Below are 19,282 nucleotides of genomic sequence, written 5' to 3'. Positions count from 1 at the left end.
AAAGTAATGTGCCCAGAATCACACAGCTAAGAAGTGCCTGAGGTGAAATTCAAATCCAGATCCCTCCTGATTCCAGACCTGGCTCTCTATCCACTGTGCTACCTAGTTTCCTCCTAAAATAAATAAGATTTCAAAGGAAATCAGTTACACTAAAATAGAATTATTAAATAATATTCAAAAAGCAAATTCACAGGCCCTACATTAAGAATTCTGTTGTAGGTACATGCTCAAGAAATGCGTATGGACTGATGGAGATTCAGGGCTTGATCATCATATCAAAATACCTACTCTTTTGTCCTTCTGAGTCTTGCTTCCATTTCTGTATTCACTACTTGATTCCCAGTCAAGATGGGGCATAAATGGCAGGTGACTGGGAGAAGAAAGAGGATATCATCCTTGGAGGCCAGCTGCCTTGAAATGAAGCAAAATGTCTTTGGTAAAGGACATATAGGATTTCTAAAGACCCAGGTCTTTGAGTTCTCTACCCAGTTTCTGAGCCTCACATAAGAAAAGGAAACAAGTTAAATAAGTAGGCAAATTTAGACCTTCTTGCTCCCAACTTTTTCCACAAAGTAAATAGCTGATGCAAATGTGGAGTAAGGGGAAAAGTCAGGGATGAAAAAATACAGACAGATCCCTACTCCCAATTTCAAAAAATGTCAAGAGCTGAACTGAAAGTGAATCACTTCAATCATTCTGCTTTGATGTTCCCTTCACTGGGGAGATACCAAGCCATTCACACCAAATTTTCTGTGCTTTAGATTTCCTCTTTGCAAAATAAGAAGGATATTTGTTTCTTCCCAAGTACCAGCAGAGTGGTGGCAGTAGGATGAAGCAATGACTAAAACCCTATACACTGAGTCAGCAGGAACTGATTTCAAATCCAGTCTCAGATACTAATTATGTGATCCTGGGCAGGTCACTTAACTTCTGTTTGCCTCAGTTTCTTCTATTGTAAAATGGGGATAATAACATCACCTATCTCCTATGGATGTTGTAAAGATCATAGTGACTGTAGTACATAGGAAGTATTATGTAAATGCTAGCTATTGTTAGCAGAATGGTTCTGGAAATGAGAAAAAGCACAAACTTTTAGTAGCAAAATGAACACTAAATCTGGAATCAGAGGAACTGGGTTCTCCATCTCCCATCTTTGATTCTACCTACTTCAGTGACAATAGAGGAAAATAATTAATAATAATAATAGCTAATGTTTATCTAGTACATATTATCAGCCAGGCACTTTACAAACATTATCTCATTTGATCTTCACAGCAATCCAAGGAGATAGATTTTTATTATTATCCCCATTTTACATTTGAAAAACTGAGGCAGACAGAAGCTAAGAGACTTGCCTGAGTTTCACATAGGTGGGATTTGAACTCAAGGTCAGACCTAGTGCTACCTCCCTTCCACTTAAGCTTCTTAGAAGCTACTTAACTTCTGAGTCTGTTTCCTAATCAATAAAAGAATGGATTTGGACCAGAGAATCTCTAAAATCACTAATCACTCTCCATCAATTACACAACACTGATAATTTCTGCAGCCCATGAGATACCTCTTTCATGCATTCAGAATCCCATGCCTGCCTTATGTTTATTGGCTTGAGTCTCTCTATCTACCTCAGCCTCTGAGACAGAAGGTTCATTAAATGTCAAACAACAGGTATGAAAAAGGACCATTTATAAGTAATTCTGGAATGACTTTCCTTGAAAATAGTGTCTAATAATTGGGCTAGGGATTGGCATTTGTTGGGTCTGGGGAACTCCCAGTGTGGAGCTGCCTCTACCAATCCAAATCAGTATCTTCTCTGAAACTCTGGGTCTGAGACTTAACTAGATCACAGCTGGTGTGTAGCTGAAGCAGGGACTTCCTCAGGATCTCACAGCTAGTTAAGTGTGTGAGGCCAGATTTGAATTCAGGAAGATGAGTATGTCTCATTCGAGGCCCATCACTCTATTCCTTCCTTCCCTCCCTCCTGAGCTTCAGAGACTCACCAGATTCAGCCTCCACAGTAGCAGGGTTTACAGGTACCCACCAACAAATACAGCCAACTCCCTTCATCTCTAACATCCTAAAGAGCCCTAAATTCCTCCTGGGAGAGGTTGAACAATTTTTCCTCCTCGACTCCGTAGATATGAGAACTCGTTACTCCTGTCTCTCTTGCCCATATCTACATTCTCTCCTACTGTTCTGAGGAAGAGAACTTCCTGTGTCTATTAAAGGTCCACAGCAGCGTGAAACTTTAAAAATCAGAGCAGCATCGAATTAAGATGTCTTTTTTTTTAAAATATGGTATAACTTACACAAAATACCATGTTCTGCTAAAGTAGCAAGATGGGGAGGGTTCTAGCCTCAAAATCAGATGAAAAATCTTTCTTCCCCAAGGAGTCTTCTCTGATGAACAGCAAACTAATAATCTTACTATTCATTTTTTAAATTTAATCTTGTTGATTAAGAAAACTTTTCCCATGGTTACATGATTCATGTTCTTTCCCTTCCCTCTTTCCACCCCCCTCCCATAGCCAACAAGCAATTCCACTGTGTTTTACATGTGTCATTGATCAAGATCTATTTCCATATTACTGATATTTTATTATTTTAGAGTCTATATCCGCAATCATATCCCCATCAACTCATGTGATCAAGCAGTTGTTTTTCTTTTGTGTTTCTAATCCCACAGTTCTTTCTCTGGATGTGGATAGTTCTTTCTTACAAGTCCCTCCAACTTGTTTTGGATCATTGCATTGCTGCTAATAGAGAAGTCTAATACATTCAATTGTGTTATAGTGTATCCTTCTATGTGTACAATGTTCTCCAGGTTCTGCTCCTCTCAATCTGCATCAATTCCTGGAGGTTGTTCCAGTTCACATGGAATTAATCCAGTTCATTATTCCTTTGAGCACAATATTATTCCATCACCAACATATACCACAGTTTGTTCAGCCATTCCCCAATTGAAGGGCATCTCCTCATTTTCCAATTTTTGGCCACTACGAGATTAAGGCTAGAAATATTTTTGCACAAGTCTTTTTCCTTATTATCTCTTTGGGGTATAAACCCAGCAGTTCACCATTCATTTTTGACCTGTCTCTGTTCAATCATGTCCAAATCTTCATGATCATATACCAAAGCACACCAATATAGTCCATTTTTTTGTTTTGTTTTGTTTTGAGTTTTTTTGGCAACAATAATGGAGTGGTTTGCCATTTCCTTCACCAGCAGATTAAGGCAAACATATCTTAAATGACTTGACCAGGTTCACAAAGTTACTAAGTGTCTGAGGCTGTATTTAAACTCAGCTTTTCCACTAAGTCCCATAACTGCCTCTTTGGTCAATATGATTGATTCTGTGCTGTATTCACACACCCACACAAGTGTTAAGTGCACATAAGCATCTTTCAATTAACTTGCAAGAACTAGTTCTTATCTAACCATTGTATCTCCTCATAACCTCCTATTTCCTTAAAGCTCAGCACAAAAGCAAGCACCCAGTGTTGCTGATCAATGGAATGGATGTAGACAAGAGAACACAAAGGAAGATAAGTCAAGAAAAGATTTATGTGCAGGGACTTGATGATTCTTTTTTTCTTGGCCAGCTTCCCTGCACAGAAGTAGGATTCCTAAGGAGTTCCAGGTTTTCTTTCCAGGACCACCCTCCCCTCCCTGCCTCCCTGAAGGTAAATCCCTTGAACCTCAGTGGGAGCACAGGACCAGAGATTTAGAGATTTAACGGAGTGGTTTGCCATTTCCGTTTCCAGTGGACTAAGGCAAACAGATCTTAAGATATTTTAGAGGTCAGCTAGTCTAACACCTCCCTTCCTCTTTTCCCACCATTCTGGAGAGGAGAAATGAGGCTCAGATAAACAAAGAGATTTGTTCTAATTTACACAGGTAATTCCAGAGCCTGGATTTGTACCTCAGTCCTCCATCTCTAAGTTTACTACTCTCTGTTTCCAATATTGTGTACTTTAATCTACATGCTTGTTAAAACTGCCCGGATGTTCCTCACCAATAAGTCATATGCATGAAGGCCTTTGGGTTCCCAATTGGGTGGATTTTAGTCTTGCTGTGGGATAAATGAATTTCTTCCTAAAAGAAGACACAGAAGCATCTAAGGAGCTGAGAGGATAGAGAACCAGGTCTAGAGACCGGAGGTCCTGACTTCAAATCTGACCTCAGACACTTTCTAGCTGTGTGACCCTGGGCAAGTCATTTAATCCCCAAAAGCTTACTGCTTTTCTGCTTTGGAACCAATACATAGTATTTTTCTGAGATGGAAGGTAGGGGTTTAAAAACAAAAACAAAAAAGAAGCCACAGCAAGGACGTCTAGAAAGCCTATGGTCTACAATGTGTGTATCTATACAGACATATCAAGCTTAATCACTAAGTAAATAATCCTTCTTTCTTTTCCCCAAAGACTCTTTTAATCAGAAGCAGCACACATGAATGCTAAGAGGCTTGACTAATGAAAGATTTGGGATGAAAATTAAGAACTTATATTGGTAGTGCATTTTTTTAAGCCCATGCCTGCCATCTCAGAATCAATACTATTGGTTCCAAGATAAAAGAGCGGTAAGGGCTAGGAAACTGGGGTCAAGAGCTGCCTAGGATTACATGAGGAGGAAGCATCAGGGGTCAAATTTGAATCCAGAACCTCAACATTTCAAACCAGAACATCCTGTTTCTAGCCCCAGCTCTAATCATAGAGCCACCTAGCTGCTTTATTTTGTATAGCATTAAAAAAAAAATGTCTCCAAGACTTTTTCTCTCCTCTTTTGGACATAACTAATGCTAATTTCCCCTTCCCAATTAAGAATTGAGAGAAAAAACCTGAAACAAGCCACACATGCTTATAACATGCTTCTCCCTATACTTCTCTGCCCACTTCATTCACCCCCTCCAAAAAGAGGTAAATGGCTTACGTGTTAGCAACCCCATTTTGGAAACGAGGAAACTTTGATTCAGGGTTAAGAGTTTGATCCATCCTTATACACCTAGCATAGACCAGTAGTGTCAGACTTAAATAGAAATAAGGGGCCACTGAACAAACAGTACATGAGCTCTGTAACTGTATATTGACTTAGAAAAGCACATATTAACATTATGTTCTATTGCGTCTTTATGTTGTTACATATTTACCAGTTACTGGTTTGGGCAGAGCTCGGGAGGGTTGAAGGCTGTGTTTTTGACCACTTTTGTGTTGAGATGGAAATCAGCTCCAAGTCTGTGATGAAGAGGGGGGCAAAAAGAGCCCTCAATTTGGATTCAGAAGAACCTGTCTTCATGGGATCGTAGATTTAAAGCTGGAAGGGAACTTAAGAGGTCAAGCCTAATGGTCTCCTGACTTAACCAGGCTAATAAATGCCTGAGGCACAATTTGAACCAGGTCTTCCTGATTCTGAGTCCAGCTCTTTATCTGCTACATTACTTTGCCCCCCTACTTTGCCCTTTGTGTAACCCTGGGCAAGTTGCTTCATTCCTCTGAACCTCAGTTTCCTCAGTTATAATATAAGGGTGTTGGATCAGATATTCTCTAAGGTCTTTCCAGCTTGAATTCCTACCATTTAAGGATCCTTCAATTCCAAGATCATGACACAGCACTCTTACAAGTTTTCCTTCAGAACTTATGTCCCTAAAACATGAGCCCAATTAGGGGGCTCTCACTCGGGACCCGATAATCCTTTTTATTATTAGTTCTAGTTTTCTTTCTGCTCAGAAACTGAAAAATCCAGATTACAGGCTTTGGGTATCAGACAGTTGTAGAGCTAAAAGAGACTTTAGAATTTGTCTTGCCCAACCCTTTCCTAAAGCATGAATCATCTTTATGACACTCCTACAAATAGATAATCAGCTTCTTCTTGAACACCTCCAGAAGTAGGGAGTTCACTAATTAATAAGGCAGTCTAATCAAGTATAGAGGAAAGAAACTTGAAGCATCTATGAGCTGCACAACTAACCTTCAAACAGTATACCAATATCTGGGCATAATTCACAACCTCTTTAAAGCCTCAGTGGAAATACTAACAGCTTATAGGATTGTTGTGAGAAAAGTAGACTGTCATTGGCTGAGCAACAAAAAAAGGCAAAATCGAAGGAAAGCTTTAACTCTTACCCTATATCACTAAATGCCTAATAGACATCTTTTGTTTGTATATCCTAAAGGCACCTCAAACTCAACATATCCAGAAAGAAATATGGTATTTTCCCCAAAACCCATCGCTCTTCCAAACTTGCCCATTTCTGCTGATGGCACCAAAAACCATTCCTCTTCTAAACCTGTCCATTTCTATTGATGGCATTACTACAAATTCCTGCCACCCAGGTTTACCACCTTATAGTCATCTATGATGTTGCCTGTAACCCTGTCAGCCAGGTCTTGCTAATTCTACTTCCCCAACCTTTTGCAACATCAGCAATCTCTTACTTAGACTCCCTGCCACAATCCCTCTTCTAGTTAGCTTCCACATTGCTGCCAAATTGATATTTATAAAATAAAGATCTGACCATCTCACTATGCTTCTCACAAGTCTTCAGATTCCCCCTTTTCTAGTTTTATTTTATATTATTCCCCTTCATGTACTTTCCATGTCAAACATGGCTAGATAGATTAAGAGAGATAGACAAATGGTTAGATGGTTAGATAGATGGAGAGAGAAAGAGAAAAAGAAAGAAAGAAAGAGAGAGAGAGAGAGAGAGAGAGAGAGAGAGAGAGAGAAAGAGAGAGAGAGAAAGAAAGAGAGAGAGAGAAAAAGAGAGAGAGAAAGAAAGAAAGAGAGAGAGAGAGAGAGAAAGAAAGAGAGAGAGAGAGAGAGAGAGAGAGAAAGAAAGAAAGAAAGAAAGAAAGAAAGAAAGAAAGAAAGAAAGAAAGAAAGAAAGAAAGAAAGAAAGAAAGAAAGAAAGAAAGAAAGAAAGAAAGAAAGAAAGAAAGAAAGAAAGAAAGAAAGAAAGAAAGAAAGAAAGAAAGAAAGAAAGAAAGAGAAAGAAAGAAAGAAAGAAAGAGGAAGGGCAGGAGGGAGGGAGGGAGGAAAGAAGGGAGGGAAGAGGAGAGAAGGGAATAGTCATTTATATAGTATCTACTATGTGCCAGGAACTGTGCTAAAAGATTTACAAATATCATTTCATTTGATCCTCACATCACTACAAAGTAGATGCTATTATTATCTCCATTTTATAGTTGAAGGACAGAAAGGGAGAGAGGAAAGAGGGAGACAAGGGAGAAGAGAGAGACAGAGACATACCGAAGTTTTTACTTGGGTGTTTACTACATGCCAGGAACTTTGATCTATTCTCCATATGTGGCACTTAATCTTCTATCTTCTTCCCTTTTGCACAAGTGGTCCTCCATGCTTTGATTGCACCTTCCCTTCTCTAGAATTCCTAGCTTCCATCAAAGTTTAGCTCAAATACTAGCTCCTATAGGCAGCCCTTCCTGATCCTATCCCCTTCAAAATCAGTTATTATCACTCTCCATATATGCTTTAAAAGAGAAAATCAACTTTATCTTTTCTTAGAATCAATACAAAGTATCAGTTCCAAGGCAGAAGAACAGGAAGGGCTAGATAATTGGGGTTAAATGACTTGCCCAGGGTCATATAACTTGGGAGTGCCTAAAGTTGAATATGAACCTAGGACCTCCCATCTCTAAGCCTGGATTTCTATATACTGAGCCACTTACATGCCTATATATATTTGTTTTGTATTAATTTACTTGCATACAAGTTTCAATCCCTCACCTCCAGTGGAATTTAAATTCCTTGAGGGCAGGAATTTTTTTTTTTTTGGTCTATACCCCCAGAACCTAGCACAGTTACTAGATAAATGCTATGTGCTGAATTGAGTTAAATTGAGCAGAATCTCAGATTCAGCTCCTAACACTTTCAGCAGGTACAGGAAAAGGAGGAACAGAAAATATGCCTTTGACTAGAATGGGGGGGGGTCTGATTTACTGGTACCATGCTAACTACTAGGGTGTTACTGACTGAAACTGGTACTTCTGGCTAAGCCAAGAAACACTGGCCCATTGTGCTCAAAATAACCCCATAAAATTGTAATCTCTTTTCTTTTTTTCTGGTGACTTTATAACTCCTGAGAAAGGTCTAGTGAGACCTGACAATCTTTAACTTTGGTGTTGTTTCATGTTCTATGACACCTGGGTGGGGGATAGAGGGTGCAGAGGATTTGACCGTGACATGTTGGGAAATGTTAATTGATGAGCAACAGTGGTGCAAGCATTATCAAATTTCAGGAATACCTTACTTCAGGAAGAAGCCTTCTCTTGTTTCTGGATCAGTACACATATCATACACATTTAACTGTAACACACTCTTCCTTATCTCTCCATCAAGCTAGGTTTGTGCCCTACTTCACAACTCTGCTGGACTCCTGCAAAATAACAGCAGATTTAGAATAGGAAGAGTCTTTAGAAGCAAATCTAGTTGTGCCCCTTCATTCTGAAGGAGGAAGAGGAGGAGGAGGAGGAGGAGGAGGAAGAGGTCTAAAGAGGTAAAAGTAAGTTTAAATATCAGAGTAGGAATCCAAACTCAGGTCCCATCCCTCCAGATCTAGAGTTCATTCTGTAATATCATACTGTATTCCATTAAATTGGATTGAACTTTACCAAAAACTTGGTACATATCCATCAGGCTGCTGCTGGGGGGCTATAAACATGGCATCCTCTATACAAAGAAGAAGGAAACATAGTTCCTGCCTTCAATCTAGAAAACTTCCATGAGGCTTTCCAGATTCTTCCTGCCTAGTCCCAAATAAGCCAAGAGAAATCACCCCCATACTCACAAAGACCCTCAAAAACAGCCATCATCTTTTCTACCTCTCTAACAGCCATAATATGTAATTCTCTATACACTTATACTATACTTACTTTTGTCTATGCCCCTGCCATTTGTAGTTTCAGGTTGTCTAAAATTCAAGTTAAAAAGGATTATGGAATTTTGGGAAATGGAAAGGGTATTATAAATCACTTGGTTTACCTTCTTCATTTTATAAATAAAGAGACTGTTCAGGGAGGTCTAGTATTTCTGGTGTTAGGACTCACTGAACTCTTTTCAAAGCTGCTCACCTACTTTGGTGTCTATCTTTCACCCAACTCTCACTTGTGACTCCAAGAAGTTATAGAATTCACAGTGGCCACATCCCAGTAAAATCATCTTGCCAGGTGAGTTAAACCAGGTTGATAGTAACCAAAAATGAGTTTGGGGAATGTTTGCTCCAGCAGAATGGATAGATGAGAATAATTCTGAAGGCCATGAAGGAGGTTGAAGCAGGCACTGTGGAGCACTTAAACCTTGGTCAAACATCAAAAATGGTCATCTAATACATTCCAGGGCCATTACTAGTTATCTTGACTTTTGTCCTGCCACTGGATTTTCAATGACTCAAGAAGAGACTGACTCAAACAACTTTGCCCAACTCTGCCTAACTTAAATCCATCTCATAACAAGTCAAAATGGCATCCTTTGATGTCATTTGTCCTCTTTCAAAATGAAAGCTGAACAACAACAACAAAATTGAGGAACTTAGAGATTTATTCCCAAGAAGACTGAGCAGGCCTGAGGACTGTTCTTGGATTTTATTATTTTGTTTATCCCATGGAAATATGATATTTATAGGACATTGTTTAGAAAGTATTTCAATATTAAATTTTTATTTAATAAATTACTCTGAGGTATTACTCTGACTTCTTATTATAGTATAACAGTGACCCTGGATTCCTGAAGGCTATTCCAGCAGAGTCCTGGGAGATTCTACCAGATTAGAAAGGCTTTGAATATAAGCAAAGACTCATCATCAGGTCAGCCAAGAGGTTTCAACCATAGCATGTCAAAAACCAAGTTGTATGCAGAGGTCCCATATCACACCTGTATAATTAGAAAAATTTGGACTCCATCTCCCAGAATTCTTTTGTTGTTCCAAGAATTGTTTTCCCTTTCTATTTATATGTGTTCTTGCATTGTTGAATATAAGTTTTTGTAACTCCTCCCTCTTCCTCTCTTTCACCCATGTGTGAGGCTGGGTGAGCTCTCTCTGTTTCTCTAGCCTTTTTACTTCAAGTTATATTTATATTTTAATAAACTTTATAAATATAATACTTGGAGTATTGTATTTTAATTTTAAAATCTACATGACTATCAGATTAATGAAAAAGAAAGTGATAAATGTTGGATGGGATGTAGCAAAATTGGGATACTAATGCATTGTTGCTGGAGTTGTAAACTGACCCCACTATTCATTCTTTTTTTTTTTTAATTTTTTTTTATAAAACCCTTTCCTTCCATCTTGGAATCAATACTGTGTATTGGTTCCAAGGCAGAAGAGTGATAAAGGTTAGGGGTCAAGTGACTTGCCCCAGGTCACACAGATAGGAAGTGTCTGAGGCCAAATTTGAATCTAGGACCTCCCATCTCTGGGCTTGGCTCTCAATCCCCTGAGCTACACAGTTGTTCCCCCAAGCATTCATTCTTGAAGACAATTTGGAATTATGCCCAAAAGAGCAAAAAATTGAACATACCCTTTGATCAAGTAATACCACTACTAGACCTACATCCCAAACAGATCATAAAAAAGGGAAAAGGATCTACTTGTACAAAAAAAATTATAGCAGCTCTTTTTGTAGTGGCAAAGAATTGAAAATTAAGGGGATACCCATCAATTGGGGAATGGCTGAACAAATTGTGGAAATGTTGGTGACAGAATACTATTGTGTGATAAGAAATGATAATCAGGAGGATTTCAGAAAAAGCTGGAAATATCTGCATGAACTGATGCAGAGCAAAATAAGCAGAACCAAGAGAACACTGTACAAACTGACTACAATATTGTATGATGATCAGTTGTGAAAACTTGGCTACTCTCAGTCATGTAATGATCTGGGACAATCCTGAAAGACTATAATGGGGAATGCCATCCACTTCCAGAGAAAGATTGTTGGAGTCAGATGCAGATCAAAGCAAACTATCTTTCACATCAGGTTATTTCTGGTTTCATTTTGGGGTTTTGGTTACATAGGAGTGTGCTTTTACAACAATGACCAATATAGAAGTGTGTTTTGCATGATAAAAATAAATGCTTATTAGTTACATAAAACATAAACAAAAAAAAAAAGAAGAGATGGTGGACTATGGATCTAGAATGGTACAACATTATTGCTTATCACTATGAATAATGTACATTCTGGGGTGTTTATCTGGCTAGTTGTTGGGCTCAATGTTTGGTACCATGAAGGACAAAGGATTAGAAATGCATGGCATCATCTGATGATATTTCAACAGAGGGTAACTTGTAAAGTGCACTTTGATCAGAAAGGATTATGGGAATTTGATTTCATGACACAAAACTGCAAAGCTATTAACCATCAAAAATAAACATTCATCAAATTAGTCATTTAGAAGAAATGTGCCCTTTTTATCTGAACCAGTCTTTTGGCACTCATGTACCAAAGTAAAGTAAACTTGAAAACTGGTTTACTTATTTCAAGCAGAGTCAAACCTTAATAGACTGCCAGAAAGAATACAGCTTCCTACACTCAGGTAACAATGCACACACTAGACAAATCTGGGTCAAGAAGTAATAATATTTATGAAATCCTAAACAGTGAACTATGCAAAGCAATGATCTCTGTGTGTTAACCAACTCATACAGTAGATTTACTTCCCTGGAAAAGTATGTTCTATTCCAATTTATACTTCTTAATTCAACTACTCTTTGGCATTTGTCACATTTAGCCTCTTCATATTGGATTAGTTTGCATATCTTATCTCCTGATCTAGATTACACAATTTTTAAGGGCCAGATATTTTACATATCTCTATATCACCCCCTCCCCAGTTCATCTAGATCTGTGCCTCTCTTATTGAATGATTGTCCAATATAAGTTTTTTTAATTTTTATAAGAATTTTAATTTTAATAAGATTTGATAAAATAATAATTTTAATAAGAATTTGAGGAAGTCACTATTTAATGGAACTCCAATGAATATCCTTTTGTAAATCAAAGAAACATTCTGATGAATAACCCAATTTATTTATAAGTCTAGATTGTGGGGGGCAGCTGGGAGGCTCAGTGGATTGTGAATTGTTGTGAATTGATCCAACCATTCTGGAGGGCAATTTGGAACTATGCCCAAAGGGCGATAAAAGACTGTCTGCCCTTTGATCCAGCCATAGCACTGCTGGGTTTGTACCCCAAAGACATAATAAGGAAAAAGACTTATACAAGAATATTCATAGCCATGCGGTTTGTGGTGGCCAAAAATTGGAAAATGAGGGGATGCCCTTCAATTGGGGAATGGCTGAACAAATTGTGGTATATGTTGGTGATGGAATACTATTGTGCTAAAAGGAATAATAAAGTAGAGGAATTCCATGGAGACTGGAACAACCTCCAGGAAGTGATGCAGAGCGAAAGGAGCAGAACCAGGAAAACATTGTACACAGAGACTGATACATTGTGGTACAATCGAAGGTAATGGACTTCTCCATTAGGGTCAATGCAGTGTCCAGGAACAATCTGCAGGGATCTAAAAAACACTATCCACAAGCAGAGGATAAACTGTGGGAGTAAAAACACGGATGAAAAGCAACTGCTTGACTACAGGGGTGGAGGGGATATGACTGAGGAGAGACTCTAAATGAACACTCTAGGGTAAATACCAACAACATGGAAATGGGTTCGAATCAAGAACACATGTGATACCCAGTGGAATCCGTGCATTGGCTATGGAAGAGGTAGGTGGGGAGGAAAAGAAAATGATCTTTGTCTCTTATGAATAATGTTTGGAAATGACCAAATAAAATAATGTTTTAAAAAAAGTGAGTTATTCACAGAAGAGGAGTAAGGAATCTTTTTGTTGCTGTTGAGAATCCACTAACTCAGAAAAATAAAAATCAACCAACAAAATTATAAGTGAAAAGTGGTTAGTTTTTTGTTTTGTTTACAGAGAGAAGTAGAAATGCTTCTCTGGTTTTAAATTTTAAAACAGAAAACATAGAAGTCTATTCAAGGGTAGTATAGATGCTCTAGCCCACTCTCCCAGAGGTTTAGGTTGCCCTGAGGGGTTGAGAGTGTCCCTTATCTACTTCCAAAAGCTTTGCTCTCCACTGGCTGTGTCATCACAATTATTAGGGACTTGTGACCGCACTCCCATTCCATTTAACCACTTAACATTAAGTAACTTTTGCAAAATATTATTTACTTGGAAGGTACAGCAGAAACAGAATAAAAATAATTCCCAACCCAATCCCCAACACTTCGGGAGCACAACCTCTCCTAAACCAGTGCCATCTCTGGGAAGAATAGACTCAATTTAGCTTAATCCTTTAGTGTTGGTCCCATCATGTTCACATCTAAAGGCCATATTATTTCCAGTTGAGTCCATGTTTTAGTTTTTGCTATCATATATACAGAAGATTACTCCTGAAGGTCTCTCCTGTCTCTAGAGGGCATTGATATCAGCTAACACTCAGCCAGAGAAGCAGGATCTGGAATACCAGGATATCAGAGCATCCTCTTGATGACCTTTCAAACTCACCCGATCATGAATATCTCTTTGACCTACCAGAGAATAAATGAAAAAGGCAAGGACTAAAGCCTATTTCTCTGGGCCATGTAGACTCAAAGGGGAAAAGGTTCTAATGGTGTGGTCTCTCACCAGACACCATGAGTAAAGGCATAACCAAATGAAGCACAGAGAATGAATAAAGTAGCTGAAGCCAGCAGGCCTTTTTGAATGTTTCCAAAGAAATTCAAAGAGCTTCTTCAAAACAAATGTAGCCAAAACCAGATGCAGAATGTCTGCGTGTGCTCCACAGTCCTTCAAGAGCCCTTTTTTCTCTTCCTGATTTTCAGTCGTAAAATCCTAACTTTACCCCCTAGAAAAATATGAGCTACTACATTGTATTCAATAGAGAAAAAGATAACTTAATAAGTATAGCTTTGTGGTGAATTCAAAATGTATAATATGTTGGAAAACAAAAGGCTGAGATTCTTCTGAATTAAACTCCACCTCTAACTGGCTAGATGAATTCGGACAGATTACTTAACCTGAGTCTTAGTTTCTTCACCTGTGAGATAGAAATAATAATGCTTGTCTTGAGTTACAGAGAGTTTTGGAAAAAATCAAATGACATCATGTGTGTGAAAATATTTTGCAAAATATAAATTGCTGTACAAGTACAAAGCACTGCCATTACTGATCATGATTTGTGGCCTCTTAGAATGTTGACATTAAGGACTTTTAAAGATAGAATGCTTTGTCACTATTTACAAAATTGGGTTTATTCTTTCTACTTGTCCCTTGAGTCAAATAAAATTAAGTTGAAGAGAAAATATAGGCAATAAATAGCAAGTTTCCTGCCTCTACTCTAAAAACTTATAGTCTAAAACAATTTCTACCTCGATGGTGACATAGCTATGTGATTGGAAGATTCCTCCATTTATATTCTAGGTCTTAAGAATAGCTCATCAACAACGGATGCTCTGTGACAGAACTAATAGTAGTAGTCTCTTGGTAATCGAGGATGACGATTGTCTTTGTGTGCTTTCATCCGTAGACAGTTAAATGGCTGAGTAGATCAAGGGGTGAGCCTGGAGTCAGGAAGATCTGAGTTCAAATCCTGTTTCAGTGATTCTGGTCAAGTCATTTAACCACTGCCAGCATCAGTTTCCCTGTCTGTAAAATGGGTAAAACAACAGCACCTCCTTCAAGGAGTTGTGCTGTTGTAAAGATTAGATAAGATAATATTGCCGTAGGATAGTGCCTGCCACATAGTAGATGCTTAATAAATTCACTTTTCCTTCCTTCTATTTCTCCCCACCCCAACTATGTTCACCCAGCATTAGAAGCAAATGCATAGAAGCTTGGGTAGGGGAGTGCTCATTTCTGAACATAAATAATGGGAAAGTATCCTTCTTCTGACTTTAGAGCATGCAGAAAATTCTGTACTTGGTTTCTATTCAACACCTGGAACCAAGTGTGCCACCAGCTCTCGTTGGTGTGGGAGCCTTTACTGGATCTTCTGACTTTTTTGTCTTAAATGTACAAGGTCATAAAGTGAGCCATCTTCTGGTCAGAGGTAGCTGAAAGACTGATACCATGGAATAATAAATATTCTTCTTTTTAGCTGAGCCAAAAGAACTGATGAAACAGAAAAGAGTGAGCCAGACCCAGGTTTCCAGGAGGACTCTACTCTAGATAGTTTTTTGAGGAAGGCTGGGAGAGAGGTTGTGGTAAACTATCTTGATTTCTTTTTCTATCCATTCTTTCTTCATTTTAGGTAAAAGAATACCCAGAGATAGTCTAATTTATGACTGTGAATTTCAAAAATAGTCAGAAGAGACAGTAATGGTGCTGTCAACAATTAGAGTTGGCTGTAAAGTGAAGGAGCTGGGACATGACATACTCCAACAGTGAACTGACTAGTCAGCCTAGATAGTGTGCCAACGAGAAGCCAAGTGAGCAAATGAGCAACTAATGCTGACATAATCCTTAAATAAACTTGGAGGAGACTGCCCAAAGAGAGGAAAAAGGCCAGTAATGGTCAATGAGATGCCTCTCTGCTCCAAATGGTCCCTATAAGTCTGCCTTCTGACATTTTTGCTTTAAGTTGGAGCCCACTCTCCACAGGGACAAAGTGTGTGCAGAGGAAGGAGTGTAGCCCTGGTCTAGGGATGATTTGGTAATATCTGTCTTTTCTATATCATCTCAGTAATAATAGCAACTTTTCAAATCATTCTGGGGGAACATACCAGACATGGAGTCATGAAGGATCACCCCAGAAACCATAGTCCTTCAGGGTTACCCAATAATGGAATCCTAAAAGGGAAATAGTCAAATACTATCTGAGACCCAGCCTGCTTGAGCAGTTAAGGAAAGTAGCTCAGAGAAGATAATATACAAGGGATTTGTACAGTGTCACTCAGATACAAGGACGGCATCATTGCCACATGGAGAGCTCTATCTACTTCTCTGATCACAGTGTAATATTTAGACCTGGTAGCTTAGGTAAGTCCTAGAAAACATGAACTTTCAGCTGGCAGATATTAGCTTACTTGTCTCTCCTCAAAGGAACTGCAACTTATTTTCAGACTCATACAGAAATGGGAAATGAAGCTTTTATAAACCATTTTATTATATTATTATATATGTATATCATTTATATTATGTTAGATATGATATGATATGATATATGATGTGATGTGATGTGATGTGATATGATGTGATATGATATGATATACCAGACCTTCTTCTGGTCTCTCTTCCTAAGCTCTCTACAGCATTTAACAGTCTACCACCTCCTCTTTCCTAAAAGTCTCCTCTTTCTTGGTTTCCTCAGCATTGTACTGTCTTGGCTGCCCTACTTCTCTAACAACTTCTTGGTCTCCTTTTCTGTTTCTCCTTTTCCCTTCAGCACCTTAAACATAAATGCTCTTCAAAAGCCTTTATTGCCCCTAAGTTCTCCTCAGTCTTCATTGTCAATGATTTCATTCCCTTCCAATACTTCAATTGTCACCTTCATAGTTGATTGGTTTCCAAATAAATATCTCCTATGGTGTGACCTTGGGCAAGTCACTTCACCCTGTTTGCCTCAGCACCTGGTCTGTAAAATTAGCTGGAGAAGGAAATAATAAGTCACTCTAGTATCTCTGCTAAGAAAATTCCAAATGGGGTCATGAAGTGTCAGATATGATGAAACAACTAAACAGCAATCACACTACAATTCCTTTCCCCCTTTCATCTCTGGCCAAGTCACTCTGTTTGCCTTAATTTCTTCATCTGAAAAATGAGGATAACAATATCACCTCCCTCCCAGGGTTGTTTTGATAATCAAATGAGATAATTATAAAGCACTTAACACAGTACCTGGCACAGAGTAAGCACTATAAAAATATTGGGTATTATTATTATTATTATCTTTGCCTGTTAAAACTTTGCTCTCCTTCAAAGCCCAAGTCAAATGTTACCTCTTTTCAAAATAATTTCCCAGTCATCCTGGACAGAAGTGACCCATCCGTCTCAGTTCCTTTATGAAAATTAGTTGTAACAACAGTATGGTACCCATCATTACAGGTATATAATACAGGTATTACAGGTACTTATGGACACACACCTATAACCTCCTTTTCTAGATTGTAAGCTTCTTAAGGACAAAGGGATGCCCTATATAATTTTATATATTGTACAATATCTATCACAATGCTTTGTACATAGTAATTGCTCAATAAATATGTTGAATGAATAAAGGATTGAACTTACCACCAGATATAAAAAGAAGAATCAAATCAGTAGTAAATAATTCCTGGATTTCATAATTGCTGGTTGTTTTTCACAATGAGCAAACCTACATGAAGAAGTAAAGATACTGTCCATTTTTTTCTAAGTATGATAGTAGATCCCCTACAATTAGTTTTCCTCTTGTAAATACATTTTTACACATATATATGTGTATATATATATATATACACATATATATACACACACGTATATATATACACATACCCAAACACATACCCATTCATACATACAAACACATACATTTGGAGAGGAAAATCAATGTGAATGGTTTTCCATATAAGTTCACTCTACTTTCTGCCTTGAAAGTAAGGACAAGCAAAACGTACTTAATAGAGATCTACTATATTAGGTATAGCCACTTTTTCATACACGCACACACATATATATATGAAAATAACCATTTTATTGAATATTTAAGTTTAGGATTAAAAATAATTTTTTTAAAAATTCAAGAAGATGTAGCTAAGATGGTGGCTTAGAGGCAGCTATACATCTGAACTCCCAGCATTCCTTCCAAACAACTTTAAGATAATGCCTCAGACCAAATTTTGGAGTGTCAGAGCCAACATAAGCTCATGGTGAAACATTTTTCTAACTGGAGAAAAGAGGTCAGGAGGAGGAATCTGAGAGGCTGGATTAGAGCCCACTTATGCTGCAGTAGCAGTAGCTTCAGGAGCTCTCAACCCAGAAATGGTAAGGGGTTCAGATAACTGGTCATAAAGAGATTATAGGAGACCCTTTGCTACCAATGTGTACAGTTAGCATTGATTGACCTCTCTATTACCTATATACAGTTTTAGGTTACAGTTCCAGAGTGGAAAGGAGCACTGGGATAGAGATGGGGGTCAATCACAAGGGAGCAAATGTCTTGGTTACAGTTCTAAGGTAAATATATATCACTAGTCTTTCTGGCTGCAGGGGACCTGGGGTCCTTCCTATGTAAACACTAGAACACAGTCCAGGAATGCAGTGACCATATATCTCCCAGGATCACACTACATTGGTAGCAAAAATAAGCTGAAGGCCCCCAGAATTAGCTCTTAAAAGATCTGCACAAAACAAGGTAAAGATTGGGGCAGTGCATCCTCACCCTCAGGTAAGCAGAGATCAACTTTAACATAAAATTGGAAGTCAAGAAATAGGGTAGGGAAATGAGCAAGCAGCAAAAAAAAAAAAAAATTTTAATTTGACCATAAAAAGCTGACTGTAGTCATACATCTGAACTCCCAGCATTGTAGGGAAGAACAAGACAAACTTACAGGAAGAAAATGATGTGAAAATAGCACAAATAAAGCCTCAGAGGAAAATGCTAATTGGATCCAAATTCAATAAGAAATCTTAAGGAAAAAAAAAAGTTAATGGTGGTAAGGGAAAAATTGGAGAAATAAATGAGAGCAAAGCAAGAAAATTATGGGAAAAAAATTAACAGGTTAGTTAAAGAGGCACAAAAAAAAAAACCAATCCTAAGGAAATAATACATTAAAAAGTAGACTTAGCTAAATAGCAATATAGAACTTAAAATTCACTGAAGAGAACTCCTAAAATGAACTGTTGGTCAGATGGGAAAGGAAATTTTAAAAATTCACCAAAAGAAAAATTTTCTTGTAAAGTGGAACTGGCCAAGTGCAAAAACAGGTATAAGAAAATAAGTCCTTAAAAATTACTATTGGACAAAGGTAAGCTAATCACTCCAGAATGAACAATTGATATGGTAATGAACTTGTCCAAACATTCTGGAGGAAAATTTGGAATTATGCCCAAAGGGCTCTAAAACTATGCATACATTTGACCCAACATTACTACAACTAATATGTATCCCAAAACTACGAAAGAGAAAGAAAAAGATCTATGTGTACAAAAATAGTTATAGCAGCTCTTTTGGTAGTGACTAAAAATTAGAAATTAAGGAGATGCTTATCAATTGGGCAATATCTAAACAAGTTGTGGCATATGATTGTGATGAGGTACTATT

The 19,282-nt window shown here is 38.0% G+C and overlaps 1 protein-coding gene across 3 annotated transcripts in view; it reads right to left on the bottom strand.

Moving 5' to 3' along the window:
- The window catches only part of SLC34A2 (solute carrier family 34 member 2), a 231,225-nt gene that overhangs the window by 37,984 nt on the left and 173,959 nt on the right, over positions 1 to 19,282 (bottom strand). The window contains exon 2 of one of the 3 annotated variants that reach the window (XM_007496639.3): positions 17,272 to 17,356. The exons of the other annotated variants lie outside the window; for them this stretch is intronic. The gene's annotated coding sequence lies outside the window, so the exon portion shown is untranslated. The remainder of the gene's footprint in view (positions 1 to 17,271; positions 17,357 to 19,282) is intronic. 3 annotated transcript variants of the gene reach the window in all.

Source organism: Monodelphis domestica, chromosome 6 (assembly GCF_027887165.1).
Source record: "Monodelphis domestica isolate mMonDom1 chromosome 6, mMonDom1.pri, whole genome shotgun sequence".
In the NCBI taxonomy this organism is placed as follows: Eukaryota; Metazoa; Chordata; class Mammalia; order Didelphimorphia; family Didelphidae; genus Monodelphis; species Monodelphis domestica.
Note: the sequence above shows the minus strand (reverse complement) of the source record. Positions and strands in the feature narration are given on the sequence as shown.